Raw genomic sequence first — 17222 nt, forward strand, 5'->3', positions numbered from 1 at the left:
AATGACAGCCAGAAAGTTGGGGATGCAAATATAGTACAATCACATACAAATCCTACATACATCTGAACAGGGTGTGCTTTGTGAGCCCCACTGCCATTAAGTGTTGTATGTCACAGAGCAATGTGCTTGCTTGTCTTCACCTCTGTGGCACTCAGGTGGGCTCTGCCTTCCTGTCCTTCCTCTGCTGTGTAGTTGGAAATGATTGGTGTCTTTGTAAGAGTCAGATTCAATTTAGTTTCCAAATGTTTTTCATAAAACGTCATTTTTCATTGTTAGAGATATTCATTCAACTGTAAAGATCAGTGCTTTATTCTTAAAAAAAAAAAAAAACAAAAAAAAACACCCCAAAACATTTTCATCCCAAATGGATTTATACTGTTTAGTTCCTTTCTTAGTTTTCAAAAGGAAGTATGACTTCTTTCAACATGCTTTCAACCTGTTCAGCTTTTTACTCTTAGATATGCTATGAAGATACATAGTTTTCCTGAGTAAAGTCCTGGATCTATATACTCTGTTACAGTATTTTGCCAGTTCTGCATGTGCGCTGTTTTCCAGCAGCTACCAATCCTTTAGGATCACAAGAAAAAGTCTCTTTTAATCTCTATCTTATTCCTCTTAGCTAGGACCTATCCTTAAGGACAGCATTTGTTTTTCCTTTCTCATTCTCCTTCTTTGCTCTTGCAGCCTGCCTCACCCTGCTCCCACTTGTTTGAGTCTTTCTGCTTTGTCTGCATTTCTGTGAGTGAATCATTTTTTGCATCTGTTTTTTGTGAAAAGGGAAAAACAAAGCAAAACAAATGAGCTCTGTGAAATGTCAAGGAGGCTGTTAAACAACAGTCTTGAAATCGGCGCCTTAATTGCATCACTAATGGGAGTTTTTATCTAATTGAAAAGCAACGAAGTGGATCATTTTTTGTTGTAGTCTCCATTAAACACTGCCTGAGAAGTGGAGGAGAGAAGCCACAAAACAAATCTCTACAAGGGCTGGGTGTTGTCAGAGAGTGGGATGTGCCTCCATGGGGATCTGGCTGCACATCTTACTGGCCATAGGAAGTGATGATGTTGCCTACAAACACAGTGATATGTTTTAGAAGCCACAGAATGTGGGTGGTGGGCAGTCACTGTATATCTATATGTGCCGTTTACTCTTTATTGTGTTAAAAAACTGTGACTGGATGGCCAGAACTGTAGAATGGTAGTGAATGGGGTTAAATCCAGCTGGTGACTGGTCATGTGTGGTGTTCCCCAGAGGTTGATATTGTGGCCCATCCTTTTTAATATACATCTATATCTATTTATTCCCTGAATGAAGGGATTGAGTACGCCCTCACTGATATTGTACATTATGTCAAGATGGGAAGAAGTGTTGATCTGCCTGGGGGTAGGAAGGCCCTGCAGAGGGGTCTAGACTGCTGGGCTGAGGCCAATGGGATGTAGTTTAACAAGACTAAGTGCTAGGTCTTGCACTTTGGTCACAGCAACCCCAGGCAGTGCTACAGGCTTGGGGCAGAGTGGCTGGAAGATTGTGTAGAGAAGGATCTGGGAGTGTTGGTCAGTGCATGGCTGAACATGAGACAGCAGTGTGCCCAGGTGGCCAAAAAAGCCAATGGCATCCTGGCTTGTAATAGTGTAAAAATAGTGCAGCCAGCAGGAGCAGGGAGAGTGATTGTCCCCCTGCACTCAGCTCTGGTGCGGCCACACCTCAACTACTGTTTTCAGTTTTGGACTCCTCATTACCAGAAAGACATTGAGGCACAGGAGTGTGTCTAGAGTAAGGCAATGAGGCTGTGATAGTCTCGTGGGGAGTGGCTTGGGGACCTGGGATTATTTAGTCTGGAGAAAAGGAGGCTCAGGGAAGACCCTGTTGCTCTCAACAACTGCCTGAAAGGAGGCTTTGGTGAGGTGGAGATCAGCCTCTTCTCCCAGGATCAGTGATAGGATGAGAAGGAATGGCGTTAAATTGCACCAGAGGATATTTAGGTTTGATATTAAGAAAGACTTATTTTCCAAAAGAGTGGTGAGGCATTGGAGCAGGATACACAGGGATGTGATGGAGTTACCATCCCTGGAGGTTTTCCAAGAAATCACATAGAGTGACATGGTGTAGAGTGATTACAGGCATGGGTTGGGCTAGATGGTCTTATCAGTCTTTCCTAACGTTAATGATTCTGTGATTCCTGGATGGCATAATACCTACTTGGGATATAAAACCATGAGTTGCAAGCCTCTTTTTTTTTCATATATATATATATATATATATATATATATATATGTGTGTGTGTGTGTGTGTGTGTGTGTATATGTGTGTATATATATATATATATATATATGTATACGAATTTTATTGCTTGGTGTCACTTACTTACTTGCTAGTGGCAGATACAGTCTAAACCTTTTTTTATTTTCCAATAAATTTTATTGATGCCTTGGTCTTTAGATTGAAATCCATGAAAAATGTTATCCATACTTTGATAACTATGGGCTCATAGAATCTCATGCTGTGTATGCAGAGGGTGACTTGTACGAATACAAGGGCCTGGATGTGTCTGTTAAGCACTGCAATTACCTAACTCAGGATGTGCTCGAGGTGCCCTCCTTTTGCAACTCCTTTTCAAAATAGATGAATGAACAATCAACAGATCTCCTAGGAAAAGTGATAAGTATATGAAAATTGGTCTGTAGGTCCTGCCTTCCCACCTCGACCTTGACCAATTGGTGGATATCACAATCCCCAGCATGGAGACAGAAAAACAAGGAGCTGTTTTCCAGCTTGCAGCAATGGTGTCATACCTCCAAAATTTAATCATGGCCTTTTGGGAGAGCAAGTGAGGTGAGGTTGATATCCCACTTGTCTGTGCTCCTCTGGAAAAGAAGTGTTCTGTTTTGGGAGATCTCCTGGACTTTGGGGATTTACTGGGTGGATGCATGAGTGACTCCTCTGGTCTGGTAGCTTGGCCATTGTGCCAAGTGGCATTAGTGATCTGGCCTTGGAAAGGAGAGGAGACTTTAACAGTTAAAGAAGATTGTTTAGTAGTTCTTTGTGTCCCCCTGTAGTGGTGCAGATGTCCACTTCAAGCCCGAAGATGATGCCAATTCTGAGTCAGAGTTTATGTTTAACTAAGTTCACTTCTACCTTATCAGTTGAAACATAAGTCATATAGATTTTTTGCTCTTGAATGTGATTTCTGTCTGAAAGTAGTTGCCACAACAAAGTGTACTGGAGAGTTAGAGTTTGTTCAGTTATTTTGGAGTACCTCTGGTGTATAAGTGAAACAATGGGAGTCTAGTTGCACTGGGTGAATACGAAGGATCGGTTCAGCAAACAAAACAGGCTGTGTTCTTGTTAGAACACAGAGCACACTCAGAGAATTACAAACATCTGCTATTTCAACAGTTTTATTCTTTGAAGGTCTCCCTACAAACTGTGTACCCAGAAAGAGCTCCCACCACACAGCTCTTTGGCTCTGCAGGTTGTGTGTATGGTGTTCTTAGCAGCCTGTGCTACAGGTGCTGCACAATTAACCTGTATCAGATATAATCTCAAATTAAATAATTGAGCCACAATTGAACGGCATATGCTGCTCAATTGTCCAAGCTAAGAAGAACAGATTATCTTGTGGGTTGGTTGAACAATTTAGCTTGGAAACAATGTAATTCTGTGTGGAAAGCTATTGCAAACAATATTATTTGTGGAAATGTGCCAAGGGTCATTTAGTGATATTGAAAAGGTAAGAAAATTTGGTATTTCATCAAAATAGAATAGAATCTTGGGGGTGAAAAAAATAAAAATCAACACTTAAGATGATCTAATCTAACTCCAACCCACCCCCCCCTCCATACTCACAAACAGCGTCCTTCAGTGCCGTACTTCCACACTTCTTAATGCCTCCGTGGATGGTGACTCCACACCTCCTTGGCAGCCTGTTCTGATGCCCAACCACTCTTCTGTGAAGAAATTATTCTTAATATCCAACCTGAATTTGTGTCTTGTGAAATGGCTGTGTGTCAGCAGTGGATCCCTGTCTGCCAAGATGCACTAGTGTGATAGTTCTCCTGGAGAACCATCTTCTTCACCTATATTCCTTCCCATGCTAATGTGCTTACTTTCTTTAGAAATATTCTTCTGTCAGCAGAACAGGTTAAGCAGAATTTCATCATAATTAATAAAACTGACTGGCCAAATCAGTATTACTTTTTGGGGAAAAGAAGTCCTGATTGGGATTAAATATTCCCAGTATTTACTATTCCCTTCTGCTCTCTCTCTCTGCAGAGCAAGCACTGCAGGCTGGCAAATCATAGCCTCCTTAGAGCCCCCTAGTCCTGTCTCAGCTCCTCAGTTTATTTTTTTTTTTTCCTTTTAATCCTCTTAACTGTGTTCACTAATTCAGCTTTTAATCATAAGCCTGTTCACGTGGATTCATTTTTTTTTCATCAGCATTCCCCTTGCTAATCTGAGTTCTCCAAAATACCTTCTTATTCTACTTAAATAACTCTCTTCATTCCTAATGACTTCTGTCTTCCCTGCTTTAGTTCTTTAGCAGTATTATTATTAGCTCCAGAAAGAGTTTCTTGCCAGGTCCTTTCTAGCAGCATTTCCACTATAAGTGGAAAGTACCTCCGTAGGCTCAGCCCTTCAGATCAAGAGGGGAGGCACTTGTGTACAGGATCCAAATTGTTTCCATTCAAGGCAGTCCATTAAAAATGTTACTGTTGTTAGTATGGAGCCAACGTGGGATAAATGCTCTCTTGTTAAGCACTCAAGTGGTCACAGTGTGCTGAGATGGGCAGGTACAGAGAGTTCCTTGGGGTCCCTGAGGAAGCAGGGGGGACGGGAGTACCAATGAGAAAGAAGTGATGCTGCTGCAGAGGGAGAGGAGTGAAGGTAGCTCTGTGGCACTGGGAATTAATGTTGATGGCAGCATGACTGGCACTGCAAAGATGGGAGTATAGAAAAGATAAGACAGGAAGGAGGGAGAATTGTTGAAAACAACCTAAAAAGACCCATAGTTCTCTTCTCAATTTGAGGTGGAGCATTTGTGTATATTTTTACTAAAGCCAGCCGGAAGTAGAGCACGTTCACGTAAAACACCTTTTAAAGGGAAGTAAGGATCTTCATATTATTAAAAAGACTCCAGGACATTTTGTATTCCTTAAATGGCACTTTTTAACAACGTCTGCTCTGAAAGTAATGCCTCCTGTTTTACTGTGTCAGTCTACAATGTCAGAGGTGGCTGTTGTTGATTAAGGCAGTAGAGGTTGAACCTTCCCATCAATATTCCATTACATTTTATTGCCATATGACAGATGGCAACAACTTTGGAAGACAAAAATTCATGGGCAAACCACGTGAAAATATAGTCAGTATGAAACTTCAGTTACTAAGCAGTTCTGCAAGATCTCTTGTCATTGCTATGGTTGATGTGTTTTGCTGCAAATGATATCAACAGGTGGTATTTGTGAACAAAGGCTGTCCTCAAGTTCAGCCTGAAATTTCATGTGCCCTGTATGTTTTCTTTCTTTGGGAATCATTACTACTGCATGTATCTGCATGTGGTTCTTAGTTCCCATAAATTATGGGAATTGGTTATCCCCACAAGCATTCTGATTACTGAGAGATGGACTTTTGCCAGTACTCTATCCCCTATCCAAGGAATATAGAGTACTTGGGTCAAGTTGCACATGGATCTGTATGTTAAGGCAGCTGGAAATGGAGAATGCTGTTCTGAGGCAGCATTCAGTGACTCAGAAATAACATTTTTTTCTTTGTTGGGTGAAAACAAAGCCCTGTGAATACTTTTTCTGCTATGAACTGCATAAACTGTTTTGTAGGAACACTTATTTTCAAATTGGAAAAGCTTATGGAGTTCTTTTTGTTTTTCCTTTTCTACTAGATTTTATTTCCTGGTCTGATGGGAGGTTCCAGTCTGCCTCTCAGAGATCTTCCTGCCAAAAGAAACCCTTAACTATAACTAGTGCTTCCATGAAATGTTTCAACTTTGGCAAAACACAGTGCTTCAGTAAATATGCTTAATTGAAGATATTCTGTCCAGCACTGCATATATGATAGTTTTTATTAGCATTACAGGAAAACAAACAAAAAAAAATCTTTCTGCAGAGCTGATTATGTTCTTAAGCAGTCATTATCCTAGCTGTGAATGTTCTCTCTCCCATTGCTGTCTGGACCCATGGCCTGGCTCCACTGGGGTGTAAAGCACAAAACCTATACTAGCTTCATCTGTAAGAAGACTTTTGTCCCCTTAGTCAGCCTATCCCAGGAGGATCTTTCCTGTTGATTCAGATTTCATTTTGCTATTCACTTCCCTGCATTCCTCCTTGAGCTATTATTGCCTCCTACTTCTGCCTCTCCACTTGAGGAACACATACAATAGGGAGCAGTTTTTTTCTTTTTCCTCATTGGCAAAGCTGATTGAACCTTCCATTTCTTGCTTTGCTTGCTGATCCGATGGAGCCAAGCTCATATCCTTCGTAATCCGAGGTGATGTGACAAGGCTCTCTGGGGACTGTTCTGCACACTGTGTGAATGGGTAGTCCTATAAATGGTCAAATAGGTTTCCACTACTTTAATTTTACTGCGGGGCTCAGCCCTTGGAAAACAAGGACAATTACTTTGTTTCAGCCTCTAACATGTTGAATTCAAAGAGCTCTCTTTCCTTTATTCTTTTTCCTGATTGTTGCAGTAAACAATCTTTCTCATGTAAATGTTTCTGCTATGGGAGAAGTAGTGATTGCCATATCCAAACCATGCAATCTTCTCTCAGACAGAGCCAGTATCATCCTTTTCTGGAGAGCTCAGCTTATTTTCCTGCTAGAGGCAAGTGTCACAGCAGTCAGTTGCTGGACCAAGGATCAGACTTACCTCTTGTTATTTCTCAGCCCATCCAGTCATTCAGCTCATCCCCTTCGGGATAAGAAGTCCTCTGCAAAGCACGTTTGGGCAAGCAGTCCAAGTTTATAGCAGGGCTAAAATGGTTTGAACTTGAATCTGGATCTCTGCTTGCTGGCCTCAGCCTTTGTTTCTTCTGGGTGCAGTATCCAGTGGGAAAAGCTGCCAGGGCCACTGGATTTTCCCCTCTAATTGTGCCATGTAATTAAAAGTAGATCAGTGTGCATAAAGCTGTCTTTTCTTTCCTCGCTCCAGCTCTGCTTTCTCCAAAGGTTTGTTTGTTTGTTTATTTCTTTATTTGAAGTGTTTTCTTTCTAAGCACTCTGTGGTGTTCCTTCACCACCCATACTCACCTGCTCTAGCTGTCTTTCAGCCAGGGGATTTTAGGGGGATTAAGCATGCAAACAATATTATTAACGTCATATTACTTCAAGAGGCCTGAAAAGCTCCATCTTCCGGTGTTTCTATATACTTCTCACTGCCTGCTTGGAGCACCTGACCTGCAGAGACATTTTAGGAAGAGGATCAACACCTTTATGTAGCTGCTGGCCAGTCAGTGCTTCAGAGCTGAAGTTGGGATGTTGTGAGTGAAGCTGCAGCCACCAGTACTGCTCTCTACAAACAAGCAAGCCAACTTGGATACAGTGGAGCAAAGGCATTCTTTCAGCATAAGAAAACTCAAGTTAAAAAGGAAGGAAAGAGGAAAAAGAGGCTTTTTGAGGTTTCTTACCTCCTTTTACTAAAATGCCCATTGTCCTTAACGCTTGTTTATACTTAACACTGTAACTACACTTCAGTTATTCCTTTCACATTCTTTTATTGTGTTCCTGTAACAGCAACCTTTGTTGCAACACCCTTCTGTAATCTGAAATAGGCAGACATCATCATTATGGGATTCTCCTTTCTTGCCTTCACGAGAGTGTTCAATTTAGAAGATATCTGAGTTTTGGCAATACCTGAGATGTCCTCAGTGTGGTAAGGATGTGGTAAGGAAAGACCCAGCTTGTGTTATACTATCCCGTCAGCCTCCCGATGCGTTGCTTGTTTTGTGGTACATATTCAGCCCTGGTTTACACGTAAGGAGAAAGAGGTGTTTTTTTTTTTTTTTTTTTTTCTCCAGTTACTGCACTGATTCCCTGCTGGGACATGCATGAGTTCTCCACTGTGTTAAATCTTTTGCATCTCATCTATGATTCTCCCACATAATCCTGCCCATTCCTAGATGTTAGGTGAAAGTTCTTTACATGAAGGGTGGTGATGTGCTGGCACATCTGCTTGTAGAAGCTGTGTGGTTGCCCCATCCCTGGAGGTGTCAAGGCCAGGTTGGATGAGGCTCTGGGCAGCCTGATCTCGTGGGTGGTAGTCCTGCCCATCTTGGGGAGTTGGAGCTGGGTAAGCTTTAGTGTCCCTTCCAGCTCAGACTGTTCTTTGATTCTAAGATGCTTTGCAACAGTCCTAGCCACGTAAGTTATATTGCATAAATGGTTTCAACTGAGAAATAAAACTACTTCTATTTTTGTTTCCAGAGATGAGCAGAGAAATGAAAATATGAGAGAGCAACTTGGGTGCACTGTAAGTGAGTGGAGGGTCAGAGTGACCTTTCAGTTTCCAGTGGGCAAATCACATCCAGCAGTATCAAAGCCATAAAGGAGATAGAGGGTCAGAGAAACGTTCTTTTCTGCTCATCATCCTTCCAAACTCTGCAGAAATTTCTGTATGGGATTTGATTGCAATTTTCTGTGACAAATCTAGGTTACACTGCTGGATGTTCCGTAACACACAAGTGTGGGCTGATGCTGCCTGTCAATCTTTGTGCCCAGCAGTAATACAAGACCCACTGCTGGTGTCACCTGTTGCAAGTTCCTCCTCAGGTTAGTTAATAAACATCCACTTCTTCCAGAAGTGTGGGTTTGCAGTCTCAGCCCCAGGGCCCAGAAGCTCCACTGTCATGGTGACAATAGAGCTGATGTAACTGGAAGAAGATGATATTGCTCAGGGAATCGCTGAGCAAGAGCAGCTCCAAAGTCTGAGATCTGAAGAGAGCAACAGATGAAAATTCAGCACAAATGTACTCTCTTTCCTTTGTTGAAAGCAAGAGAGAAAAATAACGTGATCAAAGGTAATAGCTTGCATTAGGTCCCTACGTACCTTATCTTTCCAACCCAAAAGTAGAATGGAATCATGTAGTTAGGCAAAAATGCAGGTTTAGCAAGACTTATTTTTTTTCCCTTTTAGTCTGTGGTCAAGTGGAAGTGTTGAAGGTAGCAGAAATAAATGGAGGATAGCTTTTTGTATGGTCCTGCTGCTGCTGAAATTGACTACTCTCATTCTCCTTCTGTAGCCATTGTATAAGGCCTATCCTTGTTCACATGCTTAAATAATGTGCCATACGCATCCCATACTTCTGCAACATAAAAACAGAATCATCCCTATTCTGAGAACAGTCTTTGCCTGTTCTTGACATTGCAGTTCTTCTAGGTTTTGAATTTATAGTTCCAAGATGAGAATATCTTCCCGCTGGCACACTCATCATAATCTGCAGAGAAACTTGAAGATATAGTGAGATTTTTTTTCTTCTCTCTCCCTCCCTTTTTTTCCTTCATTTTTTCTTTGATTGGAAGTCTTCTTTACAGTTGGAGAAAAAGATGTTCTCATATATTCATGTTAAGCTGATTTTTCACCCCACGCCTCCTTCCATATCTCTTCTCATTTCTTCTATAGACAGTTTGACTGCAGGTGTGAAATACAGCATGAGAAGTCCATACATTACTTTCTTTGAAGTAAATCAGGGTTCTTGTTACTTTACAGTCATTCTGCCTGAGCTATTTATGTAGCTTTTCTTAGGCACAGGGCTAGCCTGTTGGCTGGGAGATTCAGGACCCAGTTGGGTTGTCAGTCCTCCCCTTCTCCATTGCTTCAGTGCAGTCAACACTGCCTATGCTAGGGTGCAAACCAGCCCGGCTTTGTGCCAAATGAAAAACACAGCCATTATAATGCTCCTTTTCATTTCTCCAAGGAGAGCTGCAGCTATCAATTATTTGGGAAATTGGAGCCATCTGTGGGGCACTGGGAACCTTATCTTTTGCATGCTGCAGACAGCAATGATATGAACCAGGAGTCCCCTAGGAAAAACACTATTATTATTTAAATAGCTATCAGCTGTCATTGCCCTGCCCTTTGCTGAGGTTTCTGCAGCTTTCTGATTGCCTGCCTGTTTGGGTTCACACTGATTTATTGGACTTACATAAACAGGATGACTAATGTGTTTTCTAAATGGCATTTCCCCACCCAACAGTAACCCTCTGTTTGTCTGCAAAAGACCTTGGGTGTTGTTACTCTTCCTGTATCCATCCAGGGTTGCCTTGTTTCTCTGTGGCTCCAGGTGCATCTCCATTGCCTTCAGGAAACTCTGCTTCTCTCATCCCTAACACAGTAGTGGGTGTTTATCACTGTACAAAGAGCAGTGATAAAGGAGTTTCCTGTGAGTCTGTGAGATCTCTACCACCAGAGATCTCCAAAATCCAAGTGGACAAGACTGTGAACATCCTGCTTTGAAGTTGCTCTGTCAAGAGCAGGGATTGAAGCAGTCAGTAGCAGCAGCCCCTCACAACCTGAATAATGCTGTGCTCTCCTCATTCCCAAGGAACACTTGCCCATCTCTCCTCTGCTCTATTCAATTTGTGTGGGAAGGACTGCTGGGATCAGATAGTGAGTGGAGTGGGAATATAATTCCCTCTTCCTATTAACATTACCTGTCATGGCTAGCTTTTCCATTTGACTAGAAAATTTTCTGTAGGGAGAAAGATAAACTGAACTGCATCTTGAGTTTTCTGGATTGCTTTAAATCCAAAAGTTCTGAGCAAAGGGCTTCTGTGCCTGTGTGGTTACACGCTGTGCATGTGCTACACAAAGTTCTCATCCAGATTTTGGACCAGGGCTTTCTGGCTGGATATTTGCTGGGCTTTTGAATACATCAGAGTCTTCTGCATTTGTCTATGGTTTTATCTATTAAGTGGAGTCATGAAGAGGACCAAAATTCTCACCAGAGTCATTCTTATGCCTCAGATGCTTCTCACCACCAGAAACAGTTTCCCACCTCTTGGAGGCCTTTGCTCTATGCAGGATAGAAGTAATAGTCAGGCATGGTTGAGCAGTGCTGTTCTAAAACTGCTTTGTCAAGCACCAGGCATTTGAATAAATGTAATAAATTGCAATGTGTTGGGAATTGGGAAAGCAGTGAAGCAAAGTCCAAAGCAAGACCGGGCTACTTTGCAAATAATAAGAGCTCAGCTGATTGCTCAGGAATGATCACAAAGCCATGGCAGCATGGTGGCTGATCAGTCCCCTTTCAGAAAATGGACTGTAGGCTTTGGGCCAGATACATAGGAGAGGGCTACAGTCAGCTACATTTCTCTTGAAATCTTCTGCCTTAGAGGATGTTTTCAGTTTTGGACCCCTCATCACAAGAAAGACACTGGAGCATATTGAGAGAAGGGCAACAAAGCTTTGAGGGGTTTGGAGCACAAGTCTTAGGGGAGTGGATGAGGAAACAGCAGTTGGTCAGTCTGGAGAAGAGGAGGCTCAGGGAAGACCTTATCACTCTCTCAGGGTCTGTGTGAAAAGAGCTTGTGGTGAGGTGGAGGTCAGCTTCTCCTAGGTAGCTGTGTTGAGAGGGAATGGCCTTAAGTTGCATCACGGTATGTTCAGGTTGGATATTAGGAAAAATTTATTCTCTGAAAGACTGGTGATGCATTGGAACAGGCTGCCCAGGGAAGTGGTTGAGTCACCATCCTGAGAGGTTTTCAAGAAAAGGGTAGGTGTGGCATTGACTGGCATGGTCTACAGCAGTCACAGGCATGAGTTGATCTTAGGTGATCTTAGTGGTCTTTCCAATCTTCATGATTGTAAGATTCTGTGTTTTCCTACTTCTCTGCTCCTCTGGAGAAGCTATGAGATGTTTCTTACTGACTTTCATCACCGTCTTGCTTCCTAGCCTCCTCTAAGTGAGCCCTCCCTGATGGCTTTTGGATAGTCTTTGCAGACTGTGAGCAAGTGGGGATGATGTTGGCAGTGTGACAGTGGCAGGGTGGGCGACAGCTGAGGAACTGATGGTGTAATCAAATGGCATCTGCTGTCTGTGCTGTGAATGTTCTGTGGGGTGCTGCTCAGGCTTGCATGGATGGGACTGTCACATGAGCATAGCCTGCCCTATCTATTGGCAAGATCAGTGCTTTCAGGTCATCTCTAATAGAGGTGAGTTAAGGAATTATTCAGTTGAGAGAGAGTGCTACAGAGGAGAAAATAATTTGGTGATGATTTGAGGAGTGTGGAAGCCAAGACTTGTAACAACAGAGGAGTATTTGTTTGTGCCTACACCTGTCTCCTACACTGAACAAAATTTTTTTGGACAAGGGACATACTTCTACACCATTAATTAAACTAATTTAAAAAAAAAAAAAAAAGAGAGAGAGAGAGTTATATATCTTTCTTCCTTTTTCGGACTCCCCACTGCTCACATCACAGCTGGTTGTTCTTTACTCCAGCTCATTTAAGAAATATGAAGCTGTGACAATGTTTATTCATCAAAAACTGTGGGAGATTTTTCTTTTTCCCTTCTTACTCTGACCTCACGTTGAAACCCATGCAAGCACATACACACATACGTTACTGGCAAGATGAAAAACATGCAGGCTACTGTCAGCATTTCATGTAATACCTTTATAGGATTAAATATTTGAACAGTTCCATTAATCTTGCAGTTAGCTGTGCCGAACTGCATTACCCTCCCCAGTGACAGCTGGAGGAGCAAGTGCCCAAAGCTATACCACAGTGCTAACGTGTTTATCCTCCCTTTGCTTTCTGGTGTCCTGGGCAATTTGATCTGTGGGGCCTTTTGCAGAGCCTACATCCCCTACCTACTTGATCCTCTCCATCCTTTGCAAACCCATTATCAAAAGAGTTCCCACTAATTACTTCCCTTCCTTTGACTTCTGTAAGCAACAAGCAATCTGATTAGCAAACTGTAGACCAAGAACAATGGAGAGAAGGAAAGCAGATATATGGCTAAAAACAGGGGGGGATCCAGCCCTGCCTACCTTCTTCTCCCTGCGTATCTCCTTCCAGATGGGATGCAAATAAGTGACATCTAGCATGGTGGCATATCTGAAGGCTGTGAATTGCCATGTCAGTCAGGTCCTATCTCTTATCACATTTCTTATCCCAGGTAGCATCTGACCAATTTCACCATCAAGGATGAAGCTGGTCTGGTTTTCACGGGCTGAGGCTCTGACTCATATCTGCTCACCTTGTCTTAGCATGTACAGGAGAGACAGTACTGGACATAAGAAACATGCAGATGTGACACTGAGGAATATGCATTAGTGGGCATGGAGGTGATAGAACGATAGAAGGACGAGATGACCCTAGTGGTCTTTTCCAACCTTAATGATTCTGTGACCCGAGTTCAAGGTCTCTTGCTTCTGCTTCTAGCCTAAAGATGACTCCCTATATAGTAGACCTATCTGGATACTAGAGTAACAATTCTTGGTATACTAATGTGAACAGAATCATTACATTTAAGATATTTTTTTCACAGAATCATAGAATGGTTTGTGTTGGAGTGGACTTTTAAGATCATCTAGTTCCAACCCCCTCTGCTATGGGTGGGGACAAGTCCCACTGAACCAGGTTACTCAAAGTCCCATCCAGACTACCTAGTCTTCAGTGCTCTCATGGAGGGGGCATTCATGACATCCCAGGGCAATCTGTTCCATAGTCTCACCACCCTCACAGTAAAGAATTTCTTCCTAATGTATAGTCTAAATCTATTCTGTTTGAGTTTAAAACCATTTCCCTTCATCCTGTAAGGAATAAGGTTTAAGGCTTGTGTGCAGAGTACAGTCAACTGGCAGTTTCTGCAGGCTGCACAGTGAACCTGCTTAATGCAAAAATAATGCATAGTTTCTTGTGGATCTGGAACACCTCCTGATTAAAACTGTACATTTACCATTCTTTAAAATGTTTCATATAAGAATGTGCAGATTAAATCATATTAAAAAGCAGAGAAAAATTGCAAGCACTATCCCACATTCCTAGGTACAGCACACACCGCTGGCATCCCTAGTATGAAAGTTTTTAATTTAATAGCTTATATTTCATTAGCATCCCTCATCTATCAAACCTGAAGTGCATAAATGCAGCATGGCACACAGTGCTTTGTGTTTGCAAAGACAGTGCTGTGAAGTGCATAAGAAAATATTTCTTGAGGCTCTAAAAAAACATTTTCAATGTGATTGTGCATTTGCAAAACTAAAAACAAGTCTGGAAATGAATGCACTGTGTAGATATTATGAAAAACAATTACACACTTACATTTTGGATACTCTCTGCAAATGCTTGTCGGCTTAGCTACTGATCAAACCATTGCTTTATCTAATGATCCATCTTGTCTGTTATTGTGCTGCTCCCAAAAAGTATCCATGGTGCTTGTTTAAGAGGCAAGGAAGAAAACTACTTCCTGATGTTCCAGGCTGTAACCAGTGTATGACCAAATGTTAGTGGACTTGTTGAATCCTCTAATGAAAATATTTAAATCCGTAATGGTCTCCATTGAGGGGTCTAAAATAGGTAATCTCATAGGAAAAGAATGATTTTTCCATCTGCCAGCGGTTAAAAACTCTCTGGATATTAGGCTTCTTTTAGGAGAGGGTACTAAAAGTCTTGCTGCCTCAAAACACTGGATGTTTTGAGTAGTGATGGCTGCTTGTTTTGCAGAAGATGAATAATCTTTGGGATGAGAAGAAGGTGTCACGCCTTCTTTCATTAATGTCAAAACTCCATTGATTTAGGATCCAGTTGATAGCAATGCAAATGTTGCTAACATAAGGGCAGCATTACCCTATTATACGTTCTATTTTATACATAATAGAGAGCAAATCTGCAGTTTCAGATCACTGGCTCATTCAATACTAGTCAGTAACATAAGCACAAGAAGTTGCTCAGTGATGGTAAAGGTAGACAAAAATCCTGACATAACTATTTGTCTCAGGAGCATATAGCTGTCCAATGGGACTCTGTTGCAGAAAGGCACTCAGGCAAGCTCAGACTTTGATAAAGGACAGATACTTCATGACTATTTGAGCTACATAAGATAAGGTAAAACTAATCACCTATGATTCAAGATAAAAACCTATTTCCTCAGTGCTTCCAATCTTTTCTTCTGCTTTGTATACAGCAAACATTACATCAGGAGTTACCTGTCATTAGAAAGTGCTTGAACCATTCCCTGACTTAGTTACGTGGGAGCTTCTCTTTGAAGGGAGATTTTCTCTGTAGCACTGTAGACAACTTGATAGTCCTTTTTTTTTTAAATTTTTTTTTGCATATCCTTAGTTACAAATGAAATGAACACTGGGAAGGTAGATGCCATGATGGGAGGGATCACTTGATTACTGCTTAACTATTCTAAATCACTTGCTCTGTAGTCTTCAGATTCTCCTGGGAGTATGTTCCTGGCTCAGAGAGGTGATAGATATATTGGACTCTCTTGAGCCCAAGGCTGCTTGGGTACATTTTAAGCAGTGAGCAAAATGAGCAGGCTCAGCCTTGCTGCCTCATGACCCACCTGAGCACCAGACTTCTCTGAGAGCCATTAGGAAGACTGTAGTTCCTGTGAGTCAGTGGGAAGTAGGAGCCAAACTGAGCGCTTGAGAAAGCACCCAGCTCTACCTCAAGATTTTGGGATGTCCCAGGTAACAGATGTTTCCATATTATTCTTCACTGCTCTTTGCTACACAGTGTTTCAGCACTCTGTATTCAAGCCAAGAAGCTAGGGAGGCAGTAGAAAAAAAGAATAACTCTATTTCAAGTATTCCTGAGGTTTGGAGTCAGGAATTTGCACTTGCATTTTGTGCTCTCCTCTTCTTCTTTACCATGTTTAAAATAGAACATCACCGTGTATGAGGGAATCCCTATATGGATTTGATACAGACAACTGAGCCAAGAAACTGTGTCCAAACACAGTTCCAGAGTACCTTCTGTTACTTTCATCCCTGCCCAGTGGAAACAAGCAAACAAATAGTACCAAAAATACAAAAATAACCATTTTCATTAGCGGTTGGTTTTTTTTTTTCCAAGAAACCAGAAGACTGTGATGGCACACAAATAGTGCCTTCTAGCAGTTTTTAGCAAGTACTGACACACTGCCAAACAGGCAGCATTAGAGCCCGCTCCTTGCTAACCTTGTTCTCACTTCTGTGGAGTGGGAACCTCCAGGCTAGTGCTGGAGTCCCACGCCTTCGCCAGTCCCTGTGCTTCAACACAAATTTCACCAAATATTTTATGCCAGGCAAGAGCAAGCTGGCTAACAAACAGCCTGAGGCACAATAAGCAAGCAAATAAACAAATCGTTGAAAAACTCCAAAATGTAGAAGAAAATTACTTTCAGTTTCAAAAATAGTTCATTAGATTAAAATTGGCCCAAAATCACAGGAGCTTGTCTGCATTCTGCTGTCTTAAATATAAATAAAATTGTATTCATATGTAGCAGAAGATAAAGTGACACTAATGCATTCAAATATAAATATTTATGTGCATGTGTAAATACATATAAATACAATTATTTTCAAAGATGTGTAATGTATGTATACACACATTACATTCCTTTGAAGCCACACACACACACATATATATGTAAATAGAGATGAATTGTATTTTTTTTATAATTCTGTTATACTATAGCAGAGTAGATCAGCTTCTATTCTTGAATAAAAGTAAATGTGAGATTTTCAGAGCTAAAAAACAAAAGAACAAAGTCTTGCAACCTCATGCTGCCCAGGAGTGGTTTCTAATTGCAGTCACTATTACAGATCATCTCTGGTGAGAGATGCAAAAGGGAAGAGCTGAAAGATGATGGCAGGTCTGTCAGCAGCTTTCAATGCAACCTTGAGTTACAAAGGCAAAATGTGGAAAGATTTAGTACTGAAAGGTTTTAAGTATGAAAGACGAACAGGAATAGAGGGGAGGAGAATGCACTGGCTTGTCACACAGAGCCCCCAGATGAAACCTATTCATCTATATTTAGTCATTAGCAAACAACTGAATAACCTGAACAGGCCCATGATTAAGAGTGCATGAAAGAAAGAAAATAAATAATCAGAAAAATATATTTATAATTATTCAGTAGTTTCTTGGAAGATTTACACCATGAACCAGAACAGAACTGATTTCAACTATGCCAAAACAAATCTCAGTTTCAGTGTACGAGGGGCATATAAGACAAGAATCCAGATTAGTGAACCTTTTTTCCCATTTTTTTAAA

Source organism: Cyrtonyx montezumae, unplaced genomic scaffold (genome assembly GCF_038088225.1).
Source record: "Cyrtonyx montezumae isolate F1298 unplaced genomic scaffold, pur_monq_1.0 scaffold_0, whole genome shotgun sequence".
NCBI lineage: Eukaryota > Metazoa > Chordata > Aves > Galliformes > Odontophoridae > Cyrtonyx > Cyrtonyx montezumae.